The sequence below is a fragment of the Pelophylax lessonae genome (genome assembly GCF_965119305.1).
Source record: "Pelophylax lessonae genome assembly, chromosome: 10".
Lineage (NCBI taxonomy): Eukaryota > Metazoa > Chordata > Amphibia > Anura > Ranidae > Pelophylax > Pelophylax lessonae.
This window is the reverse complement of record NC_138777.1, coordinates 178,110,644-178,126,034: the sequence shown is the minus strand read 5'-3', so window position 1 is coordinate 178,126,034 and position 15,391 is coordinate 178,110,644. Positions and strand designations below refer to the sequence as shown.

The 15,391-nt window shown below is 43.9% G+C and overlaps 1 protein-coding gene across 2 annotated transcripts in view; it reads left to right on the top strand.

Annotated features, from left to right (window-relative positions):
* Positions 1-299: 299 nt before the first annotated feature.
* LOC309565118 (oxidative stress-induced growth inhibitor 1-like) overlaps positions 300-15,391 on the top strand; it is a 40,041-nt gene continuing 24,949 nt past the window's right edge. The window contains exon 1 of one of the 2 annotated variants that reach the window (XM_082269899.1): positions 300-372. The gene's annotated coding sequence lies outside the window, so the exon portion shown is untranslated. Of the gene's footprint in view, positions 373-14,827; positions 14,851-15,391 lie in introns of those variants that run through there. The other variant, XM_082269900.1, reaches the window with a different exon arrangement.

Below are 15,391 nucleotides of genomic sequence, written 5' to 3'. Positions count from 1 at the left end.
TATGGAATAAATAGATCTCCTGTGCATCTCCTCTCCTCTCCTACAAACTTCCCTCTCCTCCCTCTCCTCCCCTCCTCCCCTCCCCTCTCCTCCGCCAGGCTGCCGGTGACGTCACGGGATCCCATTCATAATCCGCGGACTCCGGGTCCTGCTGACTCATGCTTATCGGATGAAAAGAGAGACCCCGCCCCGTCATTCCTTGTCCCGCCCCCATCATCCTCGTCCCGCCCCTTCTGGAAGATACCTGCCGCTCTATATAACCCGGAGCGGAGCTGTGCGCACATGGAGGAGGAGAGCCGAGCTGTCACCATTCCCGATCATCTCCGAGCATTTCCGATCATCTCCGATCATTCCCGATCATTCCATAGATTGGTAAGAAGAATATAGAATAGTAATGTCCTCTGTCACTGTCCTCCATGTGCTCCTCTGTCTATCAGATCTGTCATTTCATCCTCTGTGATGTAACCGGCAGCTGCAGCCTGCTAACCGTTACCCCCTTACCTAACACTCCACTCCCATCATACATTACCTAACACCCCACTCCCATCATACATTACCTAACACCCCACTCCCATCATACATTACCTAACACCCCATCATACATATCATAGCACCCCACTCCTACCATACATATCATAGCACAGTACACTACTCTACTCAAAATAGTAGTACAGCACACTACTCATAGTATATAATAAATAGATATACAATACTCATGGTAAATAATATATAAAATAGTAGCACAGGGCTCATAGTATATAATAGTAGCACAGTTCTCATAGTATATAATAGTAGTACAGCACTCATAGTATATAATAGTAGTACGGCGCTCATAGTATATAATAGTAGTACGGCGCTCATAGTATATAATAGCAGTACAGTACTCATGGTAAATAATAGTAGTGCAGTACTCATAGTATATAAATATGTTCAGCACTCATGGTATATAGTAGTAGTACAGTACTCATAGTATATAATAGTAGTACAGTACTCATGGTAAATAATAGTAGTACAGTACTCCTAGTATATAATAGTAGTACAGTACTCCTAGTAGGGCTGAACGATAGCCGATGTGATATCGACTATCGTTCTGCATGAGTGGGCGATATTCATATCGCCGAAGACACGATATTTACCATTAGGCAGGGAGAAGTCGGGACTCGGGGGGAGGAGGAGGACTCACAGTGCTGGCAGCCATCCCACACGTTCAGCGGTGAGCAGCTGCACAACTAACCAATCACGCGTGCCTGCACACCTGATTGGTTCGCTGTGCCGCGCTCACCGCTCGGTCAAGAGAACTAGCTCCAGGGCGGCAGAGGGAACGTGTGGGACAGATGTCATGTCGTGCTGTGTTCTTCTACCTCCTACCACCACTGTGAGTCCCGACTCTGCCTAATCCGTCTTCTGCATTCCACCCAGAGAAATATCGCTATATATATCGTTGAAAACGAAATATCGCAATGTTCTTTTTTTCCCCAATATCGTGCAGCCCTAACTCCTAGTATATAATAGTAGTACAGTACTCAAGGTAAATAATAGTAGTACAGTACTCACAGTATGTGATAGTACAGTGCTTATAGTATAGTAGTACAGTACTCCTAGTATATAATAGTAGTGCAGTACTCATGGTAAATAATAGTAGTGCAGTACTCATGGTAAATAATAGTAGTACAGTACTCCTAGTATATAATAGTACAGTACTCATAGTATATAATAGTAGTGCAGTACTCATAGTATATAATAGTACAGCACTCATAGTATATAATAGTAGTGCAGTACTCATAGTATATAATATGTTCAGCACTCATGGTATATAGTAGTAGTACAGCACTCATAGTATATAATAGTAGTACAGTACTCATAGTATTAAATAGTAGTGCAGTACTCATAGTATATAATATGTTCAGCACTCATGGTATATAGTAGTAGTACAGCACTCATAGTATATAATAGTAGTACAGTACTCATAGTATATAATAGTAGTACAGTACTCATAGCATAAAATAATGTCTATCAATGTAGACTTCCCATAGACATTAGATCCTCCTGATCTGGGGAGCAATGAAGTTACTCTACTATCTTCCCTAACAGAGGACTGTGTCTAATGATGAAGAATCTACATTCACTGGAAATGTGCTGTATGTATGATCATTCAATGTACTTAAAGCTGAATTAGACCCAGTTCACACTGGGGCTACTTGTCAGGCGACCTGGTCGCCTGACAAGTTGCGGTGGGTCGCCTGCCATAGATTAGCACAGGACCCGTTCTAATAGGAGCGACACAAGTCGCTCCGACTTAGAAAAAGGGTCCTGTACTACTTTGGGGGGACCTGCATTGACTTCAATGATATGAAGTCCGTGCATGTCGCTCCGAGGTCGCGGTGCGCGCTGTGCACCACGACTTTACTGGTCGCCCCGGCAAGTCGGGTCGCCCCTATGTAAACCGGCTCTTAAAGCGATATTAACCTCCTTAGCGGTAATCCCGAGCGTGACTCGGGGTTGGTTTTTCATATCAGGAGCGCTAACCCCGAGTCACGCTCGGGGTGGATTGCAGAGAGCGCAGCGGTGTTCTCTTACCTTCTCCTGGCGATCCAGCGATGATCTCTCATTGCTGTGACCGCCAGCCGAGAGTCCTGCCGCTCCTCCGTCGGTCTCCGTCGCTCTGATCACTTCCTAGTTCCGTTCCCTGCAGCAGCAATGCTGCATGGGAGCGGAACTAGGGAGGGAAATTAAAAAAAAAAAAAAAAACGTTGCACAAAACACAAAACACATTTTATATTATATATATATATATATATACATATATATATATATGCATATATGTATATATATATATATATATATATATATATATATATATATATATATGCATATATATATATATATGCATGCATATATATATATATATATATATATATATATATATATATATATATATATATACATATATGCGCATATATATATATATATATATATATATATACACACACCGGTATGTATATATATATATATATATATATATATATGCACACACACACATATATCTATATATAATATATAATGCATGAATTATAATCTAATCAATAATATAATTTTATTATATATATTATATATTAAATAATAAAATAATATTATTGATTCGATTATAATTCACGTGTTTGTGTTTCAAATTTATCACATCTGGGATGTCTACTAGACTCTTGTTTTGGTCAGGTTTAAGTCAGTAATTACTAAGAATTGTAGGCCTATAATACATAACGCCAAATTTCCATGAAAAGAATTGTACCGCTTTTGGTATGTAATTCCTGACAGAATCATACCGCCAGGGAGGTTAAAAACTATGTTTTTTGTTTTAACAATATTATTACAAACATGTCATACTTACTGTACTTGCTTTGTGCAGTTGGTTTTGCACAGAGCACCCCAGATCCCCCTCTTCTCGGGTCCCCTGCTTGCACTCCTGGCCCCTCCCCCTTGCCATTGGGCTGCAGTGCTGATCAGTGTATTCTGACAGCCAGGGGGAGTCCCACTGTCAGAATACAATAGCACAGAGGAGAGGATTCCTCCATTCACATCATATGTGTGGATAGGGGGATCTGTTCAATACTTTTTTGATCAGCTGTCTGATTAATAAAACACAATCTATGTATGGCCAGCCTGGGACAGCAGGTATGTTACTGGCTGGAAAAAAAAAGCAGAAAAAAAAAAAAGAAAACATATGCAGCCACCACATTTAAGAATTAATAGGTTAGGATATAGATTTTCATTTTTGGGTTTAATACCGTTTTCGTTGGAAGGCGCATCAAACAACCTTTTCAGTTGAGTTTTTCTTATGGACAGTAAATTCATCAACAGTACAATCTTGTATATATAAGCAATCTGTGTATGACCACCATAACAGACAGCTATAAAAACCTGACAGCGGTTCTATTCCCTCACTGCTCTACCCAAATCTAAAGAACAAAAAGTTTGCCTTTATACTTTAATGATCATCTTGATCTGTAAGTGAGCCATTTTATTAAATTGGGTGTTGACGGAAGATCTGTCATGATGTTGGTGGGATGGATGATTCTTCAATTGCTGGGCATTCCTGCACTTTGTGTTTTTTTGCGCTATTCCATAAAGCCAGTTGCTTGCGGTTTGCCTTCGGGCCCCTTTGTACCTGTGGTAGCGCTAGAATGCCGTGGTGTGCAGTAGGATGACTGCGGCGTCAATGCGCAGATCGCAGCACATTGCACTGTGCTGCGATCTGCGCATTTTTTTTTTAAAAAATGTACTTTTCTATTGAAATGTCACATAGTGATATTCCATTATGTCTGTTGGCCACAGCGCAGGTCAAAGCTATAGATGGAGTCATGCTGTGTTGAATTCTGTACTTTAGCTCAGTGCACACCAGCGCATTGAACTGGTTTGCCAGGAGACGAGGCATTTTGGAATAGCTGTCCAGCGCAATCCTGCTGCACCTGGTGTGAATGGGCCCTAAGGCTTGGTTCACACTGGGGCGACTTGTCAGGCCACTCGGTCGCCAGACAAGTCGCGCTCCATTCAGTGCAATGGAACCGGTCGAATTGCTCCGATTTAGAAAAAAGTTCCTGCACTACTTGGGGGCGACTTCGGAGCCGCTAGCACTGACTTCTATTAAAGAAGTCGATTGCAAGCCACGGTGAAGTCGTGCTGTACAGGGCGACTTCAGAGTCGGGCGGCTTTGAAGCCGCCCCAATGTGAACCGAGCCTTACTGAATGCTTGACGCTTATGGTGTTGTCTTGCTGGTTATAGTTGGTGATGAAATCGGTATCAACCAATCAGATTCCATGAGTCTTCTAGTTCAGGTATTGAAAGGAAAGGTAACACCGGATTGGTTGGGCACCCATAATTAAAGCAGAGTTCCAGCCTAAACACACACTGACCTGTCCCACGGTCCAGCGATGCGGTCACCCGAAGCCTCGCTCTTCTCCCTCTCTGCTCTGCAGCGCCGGCATCCCTGGTGTGGGCACCCGGCTGTGGCAGTTTGTGGCTTCACAGCCGGGTACGCACTGCGCATGCGCGAGTTGTGCTACGCGTCGTGATTGGCCGCCAATCTTCTGGGACCTCTGACTTTTTTTCCGGGCTTGTCTGGTGACCGCATAGGGCAGCATATTAATGGAAAGGGCTACTGTATGTGCAACAAAGGCGCCAAAGTAGCTCCTGCACCTTATTTAGCAGTGAGCCAAGACGAAATGTACAACTGTTATTAATAAGCCGTAAGAAATAATTAATTTAAGAAATAATGGCACCGCAAATGCGATGCACATTTTTGCACATTTTTTTATGCGTTTTCAGGAGCATTGGCAGAAACACACGTTTCCAGCCTTGTTCCCAGAACGCAAATGTGTGAACTTAGCCTAAACCCCCACTAAAACTTGGAGAGTGCCACTAGTAAGGATTGAGAATGAAAAAAAAAAAAAAAAAGAGGAAATTCTCCATGAAGAATGTTTTGTTGATTTATTCTTGGCCAAGACGCAAACAGGAAGCTGAGATACAATTATTAGTAACTGGGGCTTTGGAACTTTATCTTCTCCTCTATTACATATGCTATGATGTTCCACTATGAGTCAGAGAAGCTTCTGGAATGCACTGCACTGGTGTCTCTAATTGGGTAACACATGGGATCCCAAAGCTAGGTTGACCAGAGGTCCCCAGTTTCCGGGGACAGTCCCCGGATTGAGGACACTGTCCCCGGTCCATGTCTGTCCCCGGTTTAGTCCCCAGATTCAGGGCCGGATTAATGTAGACAGGACATCCGATGCTGGCTGAGAAACAGCCTGGTGGCTCAGATACAGTCGCCCCCTGCTGGACGATCTCACTGCCGCTCCTGCTGCTGTTCAGTGGAGGAGAGGCTGTTTGTACACAGGTGAGGGTAGTGGGGGAGTAGGAGTCAGCTGCATGGAGAGATGGAGAGTTTAGCTGTTGTGGGGGAAGGGCCAAGAGCTGACTGCAGAGATAATCTGTGAGAGAAGGGTGCAGAGGTGAGATATGGATGTGGGGGAAGAAGTGTCCTCTGTGCATAGCAAACCTCTGAACCCTGCACTCTATGCCTAACACCCTCCTGTATATTATGTAGTCCTGTGCCCAGCGCTCTGTGTATTATATAGCGCTGTGTAGGGATGCACCGAAATTTCGGCCACCGAAATTATCGGCCGAAAATGAGCCTCTCTCATTTCGGCCGATAATGGGTTAACAGTGCCGAAAATAAAAATGGCCGCCGTGGGGAAGGAGGAGGGCGCAGCGCAGCGCAGGGCAGGTTTCAAAAGTCCCGCCTCTGGCCGGCCGTCCGCCTCTTAATAATGTCCCTACTACTCTGTGCATTATGAATGGACATACTAGGCGGGGGGCGGGGCGAGCGGCCGCTATAGAGAGAACTATTGTGATCCTTCACTGTCAGCTCCTCACGTCTATGTATGAATGAGAACTGAACTGAGCTGACACCGGGCGGGGGGGCGGGCGGAGCGGCCGCTATTAGCTGTAACTATGTGAGAGCTTCTCTTCACTGACAGGCATGTATCTCCGCTGACAAGGAAGAGAAGCTCTCACATAGTCACAGCTAATAGCGGCCGCTCCGCCCGCCCCCCCGCCCGGTGTCAGCTCAGTTCAGTTCTCATTCATACATAGACGTGAGGAGCTGACAGTGAAGGATCACAATAGTTCTCTCTATAGCGGCCGCTCGCCCCGCCCCCCGCCTAGTATGTCCATTCATAATGCACAGAGTAGTAGGGACATCATTGAGAGGCGGTGCCGCCGGCCAGAGGCGGGACTTTTGAATGCAGGAGAGGACACCCGAGGAGGAGGACGCTGAGGCAGTGGGGGAGGGGGGAGGGGAGCTGAGGCAGCTTACCAATGCTATTAGTATTATGAGGCATGAGGGGTTAATGTATTGTCACTGCTGGTCACTCATCTATTAGTGACTGACCAGTGGCAGTTAATTAACCCCTTTTGTGCTGCATTAGTGCAACCAGTGTCAGTGTTAATTAACACTGGTTGCACTAATGCAGCACAAAGGGGTTAATTACCTGCCACTGGTCAGTCACTAATAGATGAGTGACCAGCAGTGACAATACATTAACCCCTCATGCCTCATAATACAAATACCATTGGTAATTAAATTAACCTCTTGCCAACCCATCACAGTACATATACTGTGACAGGGTGGCAGCGACAGGTGTAGGTGTACGTCGCTGCCTGTTTTTGGTTTATGTCCCTGTTCTATCCATTTCAAATTTTTTTGGGGGAAAAAGTCATTTTCGGTTTCGGTTTCGGTTTTCGGCCAAGGGCATCCTGCATTTTCGGTTTCGGTTTCGGCCCAAAATTTTCATTTCGGTGCATCCCTAGCGCAGTGCATTACCCAGCGCTATGTATATTATGCAGTCCTGTACCCAGCGCTATTTGTATTATGTAGTCCTGTGCCCAGCACTCTGTATTATATAGCCCTGTGCATTACCCAGCGCTATGTATATTATGCAGTCCTGTACCCAGCGCTATGTGTATTATGTAGTCCTGTGCCCAGCACTCTGTGTATTATGCAGTCCTGTACCCAGCGCTATGTATATTATGCAGTCCTGTACCCAGCGCTATGTGTATTATGTAGTCCTGTGCCCAGCACTCTGTGTATTATGCAGTCCTGTACCCAGCGCTATGTATATTATGCAGTCCTGTACCCAGCGCTATGTGTATTATGTAGTCCTGTGCCCAGCACTCTGTGTATTAGTGCCGGTTTACACTAGGTCGCTCCGACTTAGGGGGCGACCTGTGAAGTTGCGACTTGCACGGACTTCATAAAATGAATGTCTATGCAAGTCGCTCCGAGGTCGCCCTGAAGTAGTACAGGACCCTTTTTCTAAGTCGGAGCGACTTGTGTCGCTCCTATTAGAACGGCTCCTGTACTACACAATAGGAGCGTGACGGACCGTGACTTGTCAGGCTGACAAGTCGCGGTCCAAGTAGGATCAGTGTGAACCGACACTTATGCAGTCTTGTGCCATTTGCCAATAAAAAAAAAATATATGTCCCGCTATGAACAAAAAATTAGTGACAATTCTAAAAAAAAAAAAAAAAAAAAAAAAAAAATAATTTTTTTTTACTTTTCTATAGAACATTACCAATAAAAAAAATAAATAAAAATTTGAAATCTAATTTTTTTCATAGTTTTAGGCCAATTTGTATTCTGCCACATATTTTTGGTAAAAAAAATCCTAATAAGTGTATATTGATTGGTCTGCGCAAAAGTTATCGCGTCTACAAACTAGGGGAAAGATTTGTCTTTTTTTTTTTTTTTCTTTTTACTAGTAATGGTGGCAATCAGCAATTTTTAGCGGGACTGCGACATTGCGGCAGACAGATCGAACACCCAACTGACATTTTTAACACTTTGGGGGGGAGATGTCTCCGCTGACCCCTGCTGCTCCATAGGGCTGCATGGAGCATCCGATCCGGTCCGCCTGAAAAACTGACGGATCGGAAAGCCTGTGTGAAAGGGGCCTTACATTTAAAGAGCACCCGTCATTTCAGGACCATCGTGGCAGCACCTGTTAGCGGGCATCCAATCACCTGCTGCCGCCACATCCCTCACCTTGTTGTGTCACTGCCGCATCACCAGCTGTCCCATTAAAGTGAATGGGACTGTCGGTGAGTCAACAGCGGGTTAGAGAAGGAGCCGCTGTGGGACAGAGATGACATTTGCTCCTTAAAAACTATTACTTAAATCGAGTTGATTTATATCAAGCCTTATTACTACAGATTTAAATTATGATTAAAATGACTTGATTTAAATTAAATCCACCCTGTCCTGAACACCATTGCTGTTGCTAAGTGCTGTTAATAATATTGCTGAATCCTTCTGCCTGTTAATGGTATAGCTTGTCAATGTTTTAAATGATCAAAGAACTGTGCGCAGTACATTATTTCTGTGTGACCTTTTACACAGTGAATATAAAGATGCTGACTCCAAAGGAGGAAGTAGAATATACATTACAAAATAGATGCATACATCCACATACTGGGGCCAGTTTAGACAGGAGTCAGTCCAACCTACCAGTTATTGCCAAATTGCGCATAGAAAAATGTTTTCACACAAACTAGGGCCAAATTACATTCGGGTATGAACTTGGAGTGTGGGAAGAAACCAGAATCCCCAGGGAAAACCCACACAAGCCCTGGTAGAATATGCAAATAACATCCTGGCCTAGAAGTGAACCAAAAACCCCATTGTTTTAGGCCTCATTCACACAAGGCCTACTATACCATATGCTGCCCAGGACTGCGTTTACCTTCACGAGGATGCACAGGCGTTCTTTGCATCCCTGTATAGGCAGGCCCTGTGATTTCAAATGGAACACAGCTGCACAGACACAGCCCGTGTCCCAATATGACATCCATGTGGGGGTGTGAGATCAGTAGGACTGCCTGCATGGGGGGCGCATGGAATACCTGTGCCTCCCCATGTGGGTAAACGCGGCCCTGCCTGGGCAAACAGAATGGTACACCTTGACAAAACACCCTGGGCAAAATTGGCACCTGAACCAGTGAACAGAAACGCACAGGACACCGGACTGCAAACCGCAGCTGGACCTGTGTGAACCCAGCCTTAAATGGTTGGTCCACCTTTTAAAAAAATAAAGGAAGAGATGAGCTTACTTTGTTACCTTTTTTCATGGCCTCAATCGATACAGGATTAAATCAATGTTCCTTTTAGGCCTCATGCACACAGGGTATTAAAAAAAAAAGCTGCAAAGTCAGTACCGATGTCAGGAAAAAGTGGCTGTAAAAGTGCGCTTTTAGAAGCGTTTTGCATTGGCGTTAATGCGTGTTTACCCGTGTTAGCGTTTAGCAGCATTTCTCTGCCCTCTTCTATTTTCCACTCCCAATTCCAATTACTACAGCTTAAAAATGTTTGACTTAGCTTAACTTTGTATACAACATTAACATGCATTTAACCACTTAAGCCCTGGAGCATTTTACCCCCTTCCTGACCTATTTTGCGATTTGGCACTGCGTGACTTTAACGGACAATTGCAGTCGTGCGACGCTGTACCTAAACGGATTTGACGTCCTTTTTTTCCCACAAACAGAGCTTTCTTTTGGTGGTATTTGATCACCTGTGCGATTTTTACTTTTTGCGCTATAAACAAAAAACAGCGTCAATTTTGCAAAAATGACAATATTTTTCACATTTTTTTATATGAAATTCCCCCCCAAAAAAAAGTAAAAATCAAAATTTTTTAACATTTTGGGCCAATTTTTTTTTTTTTTACCATATGTTTGGTAAAAAAAAAAAAAAAATATCGCAAAAAGCGTATTTTGATTGGTTTGCGCAAAAGTTATTGCATTTACTAACAAAGGGAAAGATTTGTCATTTTTGTTGTTTTTTTTTTAACGCGTAATGGCGGCGATCTGCAATTTTTTTTTTTTGCGGGACTGCGACATTGCGGCGGACAGATCGGACCCTTGACTGACATTTTTGACACTTTTGGGGGTTCCAGTGACATTACTACAGTAATCAGTGCTATACATATGCACTGTTACTGTAAAATTAAACTGGCAGTGAAGGGGTTAACTTTTTTTGAGAGGATGGGTTATGTGTGTCCCTAGGGGCGTGATTCTAACTGTGATTGGCTGTGGCTTGAGGTTTAGGAACAGTGATCAACGGTCCTACATAGTAGAACCGTATGATCACTGTTCATACACAGGGGAGAATGACAGGCGCTTTGTTTACATTAGCCGCCTGCCTTTCTCCCGCTCTAACGGACGATCGCGAGTGACCGGCGGACATCGGGTTGGCCGGGCACACGCGAGGGGGAACGGCGCCTCCGGTGGCGCACGCTCACTCCCTAGACCCTCACAGGCTAGCGACGTAGCCCTACGTCGCTTTGCCTGTGAGGGGCTGACCGCTGACGTAAATAGTCGTGCGGCGGTCGGCAAGTGGTTAAACGCGTCAGCTGTAACGCTGCTGCTCTAGAACGCGCTGGCCCCGTTTTTTTTTTTGCAGCTTCCAGCTCCTAAAAGTCTATGTGTGCATGGGCACATAGAATAACACGGAGAGGCGTTTTTAAGCTGTAAAACATAAATAAATGCCTGATTATCCTAAAAGCGGCAGGAAAAACGCAATGTGTGCATGAGGCCTTATGGTCAAGAAATGAGAATCCAAAAACATACATAGTTAGGCAGTGATCCTACTTTTCATATACTCCTCTGGATCACAGATGAATAAAGTATACAGGATAGAGTGAATGGAGTATGAATAATGGAGTCAGGGGTGTGTGAGAATATATACTGCCTTGGTTAATGTGTATAAAATGGCCGTGTAGTATTCCGGTATGATCTGAATTTACAATCAAGCAGTGATGAGGGAATATCTGGTCGGGTCACAGATCACTGACTATAATTATAATTTTGCTGTGTCATGGTGCTGTAGTGTTAACATGATAGTCAGACAACGGTGTAAGTAACCTGTTTTGGTCCGTGGTGAATTCTGATATCTGCAATCAGGCTGGGAGCTCAGCAGGGCTGCTGTTAGAAATCGCGGGGTCCTGTACAGACTACCTGGAAGGGCCCCCCCAAGAAAATATTAAAGATATATTTAGCTAAAATTACAACAAAATCACTATTAGCAGACACAAATATAACATAACTCACATAATTGCTTCTAAATAAATAAATAAATAAATCTATGTTCATAAATAAAAATGAAGATGAAATGAAAAAAATATACAGGCTGGGCAGTTGGAGCTCAGTGATCAAAGAGACAGAGGGAGAGAAACAAAGTTACAAATAAACTCCTCAGCAGAGATAACATTAGAGCCAGTGCTGGGAGGGGGGCCCACACAGGGAGGGGGATTAGCGAGGGACAACTGTCTCTTTCTCAGAAGATAAAAGCTGGTAGCAGGGAGAGGGACAGAGATCAGATTCAGGTGCTGGAGTAAGATTTCTGTATTTGTTGTCCATCACTAATACCCCTCTCTGTGTGGGCCCCCCTGTGTGCTCGGGCCCCCTACAAGAGGGCTGGTGGTCCCCCCCTATCAGCGGCCCTGGAGCTCAAGGTACATGGCTCTATTGGGTCCAAAAGCTTTCACTTCAAAAATACGCAGTCTAGTTATGGCTTTCAGAAGAATAAACATTTGCTGAGAGGGTATTGGATTATAATTTCATTTACTTAGTGCTCATTCCTATGTGCAGCAGCCATTGCCACCCCTCTGAAAAGCAATCAACCATGGATATGGTGGTGGAGGTGAGATCACCTTCCCATCTCCTGATTTTACTCTAAAAAAGGACAAGCAGCTGCATACATTGCACCCAATTGCAGGGTTGTTGCACTACCGCCCCATTAACTATAAAGCAGTAGTAAAGTCTCACAAAAAAAAAAAAACTCCACCCCACAAATTAAGGGCATAATGTGCAACACATACTAGCACATTGCAAAGTTCTCTCTCCTGCAGCACGCTGTCACCACTGACAAGAATTCCATCTTCACCCCGGTCTTCCATCTGGGTTCACACACTCCATCCATTGAATGGCCCTGCCACAATGGCGTCACTTCTGCGCATGCGCATGGAAGCCACGATTGTGGCACAACATTCTCAATGGATGGCACACTCAAACATGCCTTCCTTTGGGAGCACTGCGCTTTCGAAGAAGATGTTTGAGTGTGCCATCCAGTGAGAGCGCTGTGCCACAACCGTGGCTTCCATGTGCATGCGCAGGAGTGATGCCATCGTGGCAGGGCCATTCAAATGGATGGGACGTGCGTCGATTTATGTACAGCCTTTGTGGATTTATGGAGTAGTTGGAGCTATGTACCCAATTACAGATATTATGTGATCAGTGCATAGCTCCCAACTGTCCCTAATTTCGAGGGATTGTCCCCGATTTGGAACAAAACCCCTAGGCCCCTCTTTCCTCTTTACTTGTCCCTCATTTTGGATCCGATTTTTATTGTTGTATATAAAATTCATTTTTTATCTTTCAAAAAGTGTTCCTCAGTTCTAAACATTTTATACAATTTCCAAAGTGCTGCATTTGTAGATTTCATAAGCCAGTATAAAGGAATAGTAGTGGTAAAAAAAAAACACTTGTGGGTTTAGGTAATCATTTATTTATTTATTTTTTTTGGTATAATTCTTCTTCAAACTCTTTACAACCGCCCGCCGCAGACGTACTGCAGCAGGCAGCCGCTCCTGCGCAAATCGCTGTAACTGTACGGCGGTCAGAAGCAGAAGGCTGGGGGGGCAAGCGTGCGCCGCCGGCGGCGCTTCCGCCCCCGCTCATTAGCGGGGAAGCCAATGCAGCGGGCAGGCGGCTCTGATTGTCGCCTGACACCCGCGATCGTTTCCCGCTGAGAGAGAAGAATGGTCAGCTGTTGTAAACACAGCTGACGGTTCTTCTCCCTGAAATGATCACAGAGCCCCTGTGATCCTTCTATATAGGAACACAGATCTCTATGGTCATTTTACAAGCCACGCCCCCCACAGTTAGAATCACTCCCCTAGGCTCACATTTAACCCCTTGATCACCCACAATGTTAACCCCTTCCCTGCCAGTGTCATTATTACAGCAACAGTGCATGTTTTTTAGCACTGATTACTGTAGTAATGTCACCGGTACCCCCAAAAGTGTCAAAAATGGCAATCAGGGGTCCGATCTGTCCGCCACAATGTCGCAGTCCGGCAAAAAAAAAAAAAAACCCAATAAAAATGACAAATCTTTCCCGTAGTTAGTAGACGCAAAAACTTTTGCGCAAACCAATCAAAATACGCTTATTGCGTTTTTTTTTTTTTTTTACCAAAAATATGTAGCAGAAAACAAATTGGCCTAAAATGTTAAAAAATGTAGTTTTCATTTATTTTTTTATTTTTTGGAATGTTATATAGCAGAATGTGAAAAATATTTTTCAGAGTTGTCGCTTTTTTGTGTAAAGCGCAAAAAATAAAAAATTGCACTGGTGATCAAATTCCAAAAGAAAGCTCTATTTGTGGATGAAAAAAGGATGCAAATTTTGTTTAGGTACAGCATCGTGCAACCGCGCAATTGCCAGTTAAAGTCACGCAGTGCCAAGTTGAAAAAAGTGGCCTGGTCATTAAGGGGGCAAATCCTTCTGGTCTTAAAGTGGTTAAGGAGGTGTGGCAGGGGGGTGTGCCCTATGCCTACATACTTTTGCTAATAGGTGTCATCACATCTCAGAAAGTTGGGAGGTACTGTATGTCAATTTGATGTTCTATTCTAAAGTTTTAACGATTACCAAATAGTATTGAGTCACTGATTGCAGCATAATAAAGCAATACTGTACAGTTCTATAATGACAAGCTATCTTTGAAGCACATTACATCATATCTTATCAGGTGTCACTTATATATGTATCTCTTGTTTTTCAGACTTTTGTTGCTTAAAGCTGCCCATACATTATACAATTTTCTTATTCAATGACCTTTAGATTTACCTTTTATCTATGTAGTGCAAGGACCTGCCTGATTGTATACATATTGAAAGTGTTTGTTTAGGTTTGACCTCATAATATATGGATTTGGTAAATCTAAAGGAAAATTGTATAATGAATGGCCAGCCTTAGGTGGGTGTTTACTTTAGTGTGCAGAATTTGCCCAATCAGAGGCGTGGTGCACGTGCGGCTCAGCACTATCAGGAGGCTGCGGAGGCAGCTGCACGTGCGATGTATTTACAAACTCTGAGCAGTAAGTAGCGTGCTCTCTGGAACACGTGATTCTGGGCACTATTAGGAGGCAGTAGCGTGCTCTCTGGAACACGTGTGGGTCATGTGACTGGGTGTGACGGCACGTCTTTGTGTACAGCCTAATGATTAACAGAAGGAGGTTGATATGCAGAGGTTGTTTCGTTAGTATATCTAAAAGATAACTGTGTGATAGGCCACTTGTCGCTGTTTTTATTAGACTCTACAATTGGAAAGAAAAAAAAAAAAAACTGTAAAAAATTAACCCTTTCACTGCCAGCGGGCCTGCTGCCCCCCAATTGCTCACACACACACACCCGGTCCTGGCACACGTCCGCCCCCCACCATGTATTCCAGGCTCCGCTTGCCAATATGCGGGCCCGGGGGCATCATGATGGGTACCAGCACATGGAGGGAGAAGAGCAGACACACATTTGCTGTTCTCCCCTTGCTGTGACCCGGAAAGTGGCACGTATGACACCGCTCCTGGGTCACCCCATCACTTTTCCCGGATAGCTTAGCCGGGAAGCAATGTTTTGCAATGATCATCATGAATAATAAAATAAATGAATAATATGTAATACATAAATGATAATTAACCCCTAACCTTAAAAAAATTATAAGTGTATTATATTATTAATAATAATAAAAATAATAGATAACCACCTGACACCCCCCCCCCC